This window comes from Puma concolor, chromosome C1, assembly GCF_028749965.1.
Source record: "Puma concolor isolate L17-30 chromosome C1, mPumCon1.1.hap2, whole genome shotgun sequence".
Lineage (NCBI taxonomy): Eukaryota > Metazoa > Chordata > Mammalia > Carnivora > Felidae > Puma > Puma concolor.
Window position 1 is genome coordinate 193,040,344 of NC_141674.1, and position 7,912 is coordinate 193,048,255.

Below are 7,912 nucleotides of genomic sequence, written 5' to 3' on the forward strand. Positions count from 1 at the left end.
CGACTGAGCCACTCAGACGCCCCAGGATTTAGGAAATTATAGAAAACTTATAGAAATTATAGAAACTATAGAAATTATAGAAAAATATAGAAACTATAGAAAAATTATTAGAAATTAGTTCATTAAGCAGCAGCAGGGTTTGAGAGGACTGACTTCAATTTTCAAGGAAGTTCTGCTGTGGGTAAAATGCTATCAAACAGCATCACAGGCTACAGAGAAATCGTTTGTGAAAGGAAGAGTCAATCGATGTGGCAAACTTCACTGTTGCCTTATTTTAAGAAATTGCCACAGCCATCCCAGCCTTTAGCAACCACCACCCTGAATAGTCAGCAGCCAACAACATTGAGCAACACCCTCCACTAACAAAAAGATTAAGACTCACTGAAAGCTCAGAAGACAATTAGCATTTTTTAGCAATAAAGTATATTTTAATTAAGCTATGGACATTGTGTTTTTAGGCATAATGCTATCGTATACTTAATAGGTTACACTATAGTATAAACATAACTTTTATATTTAGTGGGAAACCAAAAAATACATCTGACTCATTTTACCGCAATATTCACTTGATTGCAGTGGTCTGGAACCAAACCTGTAATGTCTCCAAGGTATGCCTGTATGTGATTTTAATGTTTCACCGCGTTTTCTAACAAGGTTTTTATTTAGTCTTAGACCTAAAACACTTCCCAAAGGAGAGCATCTCCAATTTGGTAATTTATGTCAACAAGAAAATATGATTAATTAAAACAGATCAGATTTACTGCCAACTTTTTAGGAATAAATTTATTCTGTCAAGTAGCCTATTAATTAAACAGAAGTATGATAAGAGAAACAAATGGTAATAATAGAAATAAACTACAGCCCCAAGTTTCTTACTATTTTCAGAGAGAAATGTTGTAGGTAATAGCCATGAACAGAAAAAAGATGTTATACTTTATTTATTTTTTCTAAGTAGACTCCACACCCAACGTGGGGCTCAAACTCACAACCCCAAGATCAAGAGTTTCATGCTCCACTGACTGAGCCAGCCAGGGTCCCCAAAGATGTTATACTTTAAATATCAAAATCCAGATACAGTTTTGGCACTGCTAGTCTATCAGTATATAAAAACCAAACAAAAAGGACATGATATGCTTCTTTAATGATTAATATTCTGCACATATTCTGAGGGAGATAGGACATGGGTAAACAAAATGCTGATAATCTAGCATATGCTGTGACAAATGACGGTTACAGACAAGATCACCAATTTTATTTATTTTTTTTTAGGTTTATTTATTTATTTGGCGGGGGCACGGGGGTGCGGAGAGAGAGGGAAAGAGAAAATCTTAAGCAGAGCCCGACATGGGGCTCAGTCCCACAACTGTGAGATCATGACCTGAGCCAAGATCAAGAGTCAGAGGCTTAGCAGCCTGAGTCATCCAGGTACCCCAATATCACCAATTTTTTTTTAATGTTTATTTATTTTTGAGGGGGGTGGGGAGGGGCAGAGGGAGAAGGAGACATGGAATCTGAAGCAGGCTCCAGGTTCTGAGCTGTCAGCACAGAGCCCAATGTAGGGCTCAACCCCATGAACTGTGAGATCATGACCTGAGCCGAAGTCGGACGCTTAACCGACTGAGCCACCCAGGTGCCTGCCACGATCACCAATTTTAAATATGAAGACTTACTTAAATATCAAGATATACCCAAGAAGGTAGATGTATGATTTAGCTTCTCCTGGCCTCATCATGAGCAGCAATTTATTGAGGTTCTACTATGTATGCATTGGACCCCATCCGAAGCAATAAAAATTTTAAAAAGAGAAACTCTTATCTGAACGTGGCTTGGTCTGCTTAAGGAGGCACAGGACACAGAAAGATAAATGTAAGTCAGAGAAGCATGTTCTGCAGCAAATTAGTGCTACAGGCAGTGAGTGCTACCAAGGAAAAGTGACTGAAGATTCCCCTGGAGAGGGAATCTTCTTGAGGGTGGAATGCCTTGCAAGTAGGCTCTAAAGTAGGTAGTTCTTAAAAAAGCAAAGGGAGGGTCTTAATAGAATGCATCATCACAGGTCTACACTGGGTGGTGGGTGTGCACAGACGTGTGTGCAGAGCGGTTTGGCCGGAAGAGGGGCTCGAAGGGAAGAACATTTGCTGTAGATGATCACACAATGAAATTTGGCTCAAACAGTTTATAAAGGAGCCTTGAAAAATCTATCTATGTTGGGACCCTCCGATGGGGGATGGAAGGAGATTGAATGAAGGACATTCAGATCTGAAATCATAAATTACTCTTGGCCAATTTTGGAGTGACGTGGGAAGATTAGTCGGGTAGGAGTGTATGTAAAGGCTGATCTGAGGGAGGAGAGTTTGGAAGCAAGGATACCAGTTAGGAAACTGCCATGCTAGGTTAGTCACCAAGGGATGAAAAGCTGGGAGAAACTGGGAGAAATCAAGATGACTAGAGATTCTAGTATGGGTGACCTGGAGTCTCTCTGTTTGCTGAATGATTGAGTGAACAAATGAATAAGGGCAAAGACTCAGGTGAGAACTGGCTTAAAATGGGAAGATGAGCCACTCTGGAAAACAGTATGGAGGTTCCTCAAAAGGTTAAAAATAGAACTATCCTGGGGCGCCTGGGTGGCGCAGTCGGTTAAGCGTCCGACTTCAGCCAGGTCACGATCTCGCGGTCCGTGAGTTCGAGCCCCGCGTCGGGCTCTGGGCTGATGGCTCAGAGCCTGGAGCCTGTTTCCGATTCTGTGTCGCCTTCTCTCTCTGCCCCTCCCCTGTTCATGCTCTGTCTCTCTCTGTCCCAAAAATAAATAAACGTTGAAAAAAAAAAAAAAATAGAACTATCCTATGATCCAGCAATCTCACTACTAGGTATTTACCGAGAGAATACAAAAATACTAACTCAAAGGGTTACATGCACCCTGATATGTATAGCAGCATTATCTACAATAGCCAAATTATAGAAACAGCTCAATCTCCCTCAACTGATGAACAGATAAAGAAGATGTTGTAAAGGGGCACCTGGGTGGCTCAGGCAGTTGAGTGTCTGACTTCAGCTCAGGTCATGATCTCATGGTTTGTGGGTTCAGGCCCCACGTCAGGCTTTCCACTGACAGCGTGGAACCTGCTTCAGATTCTCTATCTCCCTCTCTCTCTGCCCCTCCCCTGCTTGCGTTCATGTTCTCTCTCTCTCTCTCTCTCTCTCAAAAAGTAAATAAACATTTAAAAAAAAAAGATGTGGTATATATATATATACAATGGAATATTACTCAGCCATAAAATAGAATGAAATCTTGCCATTTGCAATGACACGGGCGGAGCTAGAGAATGTTATGCGAAGCAAAATAAGTCAGTCAAAGACAAATACCATATGATTTCACGCATGTGTGGAATTTAAGAAACAAAACAAATGAGCATTGGGGAAAAAGAGAGACAGACAAAACCAAGAAACAGACTCTTAACTATACAGAACTAATGGATGGTTACCAGAGGGAAGGTGGTGGGGGATGGGTGAAATAGGTGACCGAGATTAAAGAGTGCACTTGTGATGAGCACTAGGCATTGTATGGAAGTACTGAATCGCTATATTGTACATCTGAAACAAATACTGTATGTTAACTAACTGGAATTTAAATTAAAACTTTTGTAAAAAAACAGAAAAAAAGGGAAAGATAAGTTGGGATTTAGATAAACCAAATTCGTAGCGGTGGCCCAATATAGAGGCGGAGGTCTTCAGGAAGCAGATGTGAGGCTGAAGTCTGAGAGCCGTCAGAGCTAAGACACAGGTTTGACGTTAATCTCCAGGGAGGTCAACATTTAAGCCATGAGAGCAGAAGGATCCTGCAGTGGGATTTCGTGTGCAGAGGAAGAACAACAGGGAAGGCTGAAGAATGAGTCTGAGACGTGTTCACACTGAAGGAGAAGGGAGTTGGGGCTAACAAAGAACCCAGAAGAGGCATGTGAGAATTGAATGGAGCAACAGGACAGTGGAATGTCATCAGTGCTGACTGGTTCAGAGAAGTTAAAGAGAGTGACGGCAAAGGTCGCTGGTGGCCTTGGAAAGAATGGCCCCAGGAAAATGACAAGGGGAGAGCTGAACTGCAGTGGGTCAAGAAGTCATCGTGGAAAGAGCAAGTATAATGTGTAGCAGTAAAAAGAAATGACAGCAGTTGAAGGGAAAAGAAAGTAGAGGGAAGATTTTAGTCTTAAAGAAATATCCATGGTTAAGAGGGTAACTACTGTGGGCACCCTATTTGGGCTCTAAGAACGTGAAGGTGATATCCGCTCTAGCTCTTAAAATTTGCTTTCGACTCTTTTAGTTTAGCAGGTAACATGCACAGTGTTTTTATAAAGGACCTTCTACTCTATTCTTTATACTTATATTTTATTTTCTTAGACACTTTCTAACCCAACACCTATTCTCTAAATCAGGATACAATGACACATTTCGTTCCATTAAATGCGTTACTATGCAAGATGAAACATCGAAGAATTCTTTAAAGTTTCAAAGCAAAAGGCAAAGTTATACTCAGTTAACTGGATTTCCGATTACATCCTAGAATATTTGGGAATGTGACTGGGTAAAAGTAACCCTATCTGTGGGTTATTTATGTCCTCTTGTATTATCAAAATCGGCACTCCCTTATCAGAAACTTCTTTCCTCAACTCCTGTCCATCCCCATCTTCCTTCTCCACACCTAATCTTTATTTGTTCATTTTCCCCTAGACACTTATTTTAGGAATTAGCCTATGTTGTTTGTATCTTCAACCGTTTCCTCTAGTTACAAAATGAGCGTAACTAAAATTTACGAAGCGCTTGAAAAGTGCCACGGGCTAATCCAAGTGTTTTCCATGGGTGGCGTCCTGCAATCTTTGCAATGCATTTTATGGACAAGGCAAATGAAGCAGGGAGAGGTTAAGTGACTTACCTGAGATCACATAGTTCTTAAATAGTGGAGTCTATATTAGAACTAAGGAAGTCTTTTCCGGAGTCCACAGCCTTAACCAAGCGCTGCGCTGCCTCTCACCAGATGCTCTAAGTTTCCTGAAATCTGCATTCCTTCTGTCCACAAACACGTTGAGGTTACTAACTTCATTCAGTAATACGTATTGGGAGATAATAGGTAGGCACGCTGTGCTCGGGGCCAGAGTTTCAGGAGCTAACAATGCAGACGCTGGAGATTCCTGTCCGGAAGGGGAGGCAAACAAGAAGTCAAGTCGTTCAGGTGGAGCGTGGGAGTGAGAAGGCTAGAGTCGGGGGGAGAGCTGACATTCCTCAATACCGTCACTCCAAGGGGCACCTGAGTGGCTGAGTGGGTTGATTTCAGCTCAGGGCATGACTTCATGGTTCATGAGTTTGAGCCCTGCATGGGGCTCTGTGTTGACAGCCAGAGCCTGCTTGGGGTTCTCTCCCTATCTCTCTGCCCCTCCCCCCTGTTCTGTCTCAAAAATAAACAAACATTTCAAAAAATTACCATCACTCCTAGTGGAATGTGAAGGAGACAAGTCAGCCCCCTAGCCTTTGAATACCAGCTCAGGGTTCCCTAGCTGGGAGACTCTTGGGAAAGTGAGCTCTTCCTGGGCCCGTAAATAAACTATAGTAGTAGATTGCATACAGCTGCTCTCCAGAATCTGTCCTTGGCTTTCTTCCTTGATCATTTACAGCTGGCTTCAACAATGAACTCCATGCCCAAGACTTGTGTATCTCTATCTCCAGCTTGAGCCTCTCTTCGGAGCCCTAACTACACTCCTGGTGGGCCATGCCCACCAGACATCCCTGCTTCCAACTCTAACTTCATAAATCTAAAACTCGTTGGCTCTCTCCAAACCCTTGGTCCTGAGTAGTGCCATCTACTTCTGCCACCGGCGCTGGCACTCTTCCAGAAGCCCGGGTGGAGCCTCTTTTGATTCCACCTCCTCCCTTGCCCCACCATCTAATCAGTCAGGTGTCAAGTCTTTGAACTCCTACCTCCTTTACATTTTTACTGCCACCACCGGTTTCTACTTCGTTAAGTAGCCTAACCATTGCAGAGCCTCTGCTTCACTCTCCTCTCTGCCAGGAGACTTCCCGAATCACATCTGACAGCCCCTCCTGTGCCCCCTGCCTGTTCCACCTTCCATGCTCACTATGCAATCACCGTTGGCTTCTCCACTCTATTCCTCACCCCTCTCCTTTCTGCCTTCCACACCTGTCAAGTTCAACTGCTTATGCTGCTCCCCCCATCTGGGACACTTTCTCTATTTCTCAATGTCCAAATACTGCCCACCGCCAGTTCACACGCACGGTCCTCTACCAACTTTTCTCTCCTTTGGTTGGAAACCATCTCTTTCTGACATGAACTTACAAAGCGCTTTACTGCTCTTAGCACTTGGCAATCTCTACCTTGCTTGTGTAGTTCTTACGAATCTTCTCTCCTCCACTACGTGGCAAAATCTTTGGGTGTAGAATCCAGGCGCGGTTCATTTTGTAGGTGTCGCAACTGTCTCTAACACAAAGTGCTCAAAAATATAAATCGGTGACTAAGAAAATGAGTGGAAGGCCTGGAAGAAGATTGGAAAGATGAGGGAAAAGAAACAGCAATAACATACCACCACGGGCTTGACTGAAAGCTGAACACTAAGCAGCAGACATCCCTCCATCACAGGGACTTCAAGTAGGAAAAATAATGCACTATAATCACATGTCACTTAAACATTTTTCCAGAAAGCCAGTTATGCGAAAGGAACAAAATAATACCACCTTAACGGTCAGAGCCACACGCTGCAGAAAGGTACAAACAAATGCAAGTAAGCAGGCTTTTAAATAATATAGGCTTTTTCTCCAAGAATTATTGGTGGGGCACCTGGGTGGCTCAATGAGCTAAGCGTCCGACTCTCAATGTCCACTCAGGTCAGGATCTCATGGTCCCGGAGTTGGAGCTCCCCACCCCCCTCCCCTCCCGGTCAGGCCCTGAGCTGACAGCTTGGAGCCTGCTTGGGATTCACGGTCTCCATCTCTCTGCCCCTCCCCTGCTTGGACTCTCCCTCCCCCTCTCTCTCTCAAAAATAAATAAACAAACATTTAAAAAAGTGGGGAGGGCTGCTTGGATGGCTCACATGGTTAAGCCTCTGACTCTTGATTTAGGCTCAGGCCATGATCTCATAGTTCATGAGATTGAGCCCCACATCGAGCCCCAAGCTGGCAGCGTGGGGCCTGCTTGAGATTCTCTCTCTCCCCCTCTGTCTACCCTCCCCCTGTGCTCTCTCTCCTTCCCTCTCTCTCAAAATAAATAAATAAATAAGCATTAAAAAAAAATTATTGTTAATGAGGCACCTGGTTGGCTCAGTCAGTAGAGCATGCAACTCTTGATCTCGGGGTCATAAGTTCAACTCCCACATTGGGTGTGGTGCTTACTTAAAAAAAATATTATTAATAGAACAGAGGAAAGAGCAAGTGAAGATACGTCAATGAAGAGTTAAAAAAATAGATTCTCTTCTAAACTTTAATTTTTGCTTTTACTTGGCGATCCACAGGCTCCTAGCATCACGCTTTTAAAGATGTGGCCTCATCTGAAAACATTTCACTAATAATCTTGTCTTGTTAAGGCAGCTAGTTTCTAAAAATCAAATCAAGAACTGAGCCAGGACAATCTCAAAAGCTTGTGATTTGTGCAGATATTCAGAAAAGGAGCATCCTTAATAGAAATAAACAAAAGAATTTAATAATCGCTTTACACATTTATTTGGAGAGAGAGAGAGTAAGCATAAGCGGGAGAGGGGCAGAGAGAGAGAGGGAGAGAGAATCCCGAGCAGGCTCCGCTCTGTCAGTGCAGAGCTGATGAAGGGGGTCAAACCACAAACCAGGAGATCATGACCTGGGCCGAAATCAAGAGTCGGACGCTTAACTGACTGAACCACCCAGGCGCCCCATGAACAGGAGT